This window comes from Akebia trifoliata, chromosome 5 (genome assembly GCF_017979445.1).
Source record: "Akebia trifoliata isolate Shusen 1 chromosome 5, ASM1797944v1, whole genome shotgun sequence".
Classification (NCBI taxonomy): Eukaryota; Viridiplantae; Streptophyta; class Magnoliopsida; order Ranunculales; family Lardizabalaceae; genus Akebia; species Akebia trifoliata.
The window spans coordinates 28,086,598-28,088,124 of record NC_141379.1 but is presented as its reverse complement, the minus strand read 5'-3'; the positions used below and the strand labels follow the sequence as shown (position 1 = coordinate 28,088,124).

General features: G+C 38.9%; 1 long non-coding RNA gene across 1 annotated transcript; it reads left to right on the top strand.

Annotated features, from left to right (window-relative positions):
- Positions 1-206: 206 nt before the first annotated feature.
- On the top strand, positions 207-926 carry LOC147401938 (uncharacterized). The gene is made up of 2 exons (XR_015178237.1): positions 207-334; positions 616-926. It is a non-coding gene; the product is annotated as an uncharacterized LOC147401938 (long non-coding RNA).
- The last annotated feature ends 601 nt before the right edge of the window (positions 927-1,527 follow it).

The window sequence follows — 1,527 nt, the reverse complement described above, 5'->3', positions numbered from 1 at the left end:
ATCAGAATAAGCCTTACACACGAGTTGCCTTGATGAGTGTAGTTTCTGTAAGCAGAAAGGACATTGGAAGGCTCAGTGTCCTAAGTTGAGACAGCAGAATCAATCGCAGCAGCAATTTCAAGCTTGGAAGCCTGGCAACCAGTCACAATCTAATGCTCATAGACCATCTCAGGGTTATAAACCACCACCACAATCTAATACTGCATAGTAGTTTCATCAGATCCCTTCACTGATCCTAGTACTCTGGCTGAGCAATTTCAGAAGTTTCTCTCCTTACAACCACAAGCTATGTCTGCTTCTTCTTCAGTAGGTCAGTTGCCTCATAGTTCTTCAGGTATGTCACATTCTGTATGGGTCTTGGATTCTGGTGCTTCACATCATATGTCTCCAGATTTTTCATCTTTTACTTCTGTATCTCCTTCGAATTCTATTCCTGTCATGACTGCTGATGGCACTCCTATGCCTTTAGCAGGTGTTGGTTCTGTTGTCACACCACACTTGTCTCTCCCTAATGTTTATCATATTCCTAAACTCACATTAAATCTTGCTTCTGTTGGTCAGTTATGTGATTCTGGTAATTTAGTCACGTTTTCCTCTTCTTCTTGTTATGTGCAGGATCTGCAGTCTCAGAAGCTGATTGGGACAGGCCGTAGGAAGGGAGGATTATATATTTTGGATGAGTTAAAAGTGCCAGTTGCTGCTGCTACTAGTGTTGATTTGTCTTCTTTTCGTTTGAGTCCTTCTTCTTCTAGTTTTTATTTATGGCATTCTCGCCTAGGTCATGTTTCGTCTTCTCGTTTGAGATTTTTGGTTTCTACAGGGGCTTTAGGAAATTTGCAAACTTCTGATATTTCTGATTGTAGTGGATGTAAACTGGCAAAATTTTCAGCTTTACCTTTTAATCGAAGTATTTCTATTTCTTCTTATCCATTTGACTTGATTCATTCTGATGTATGGGGACCTTCTCCTGTTGCCACAAAAGGAGGGTCTCGATATTATGTTTCTTTTATTGATGATCATACTCGTTATTGTTGGGTTTATTTAATGAAACATCGTTCTGAATTCTTTGAGATATACACAGCCTTCCGTGCTCTTGGTAAAACTCAAAATTCTGCTATTATCAAATGTTTTAGGTGTGATTTGGGTGGGGAATATACTTCTGATAAATTTTGTGAGTTGCTTGCCTTAGATGGAACTATTCATCAAACTTTTTGTACAGATACTCCTGAGCAAAATGGTGTTGCTGAAAGAAAACATAGGCACATTGTTGAAACTGCTCGTTCTCTCTTGTTGTCTGCTTATGTTCCTAGTGTGTTTTGGGGTGAAGCTGTTCTTACTGCTGTAAGTTTGATTAATACAATTCCATCTTCTCATACTTCAGGTTTTTCTCCTTTCGAAAAGTTGTATGGGTATGCTCCTGATTATTTTTTCTTTAGAGTTTTTGGTTGTACTTGTTTCGTTCTTCGTCCTCATGTAGAACGCAGCAAGTTGTCCTCTCGATCTGCTATTTGTGTTTTTCTTGGTTAT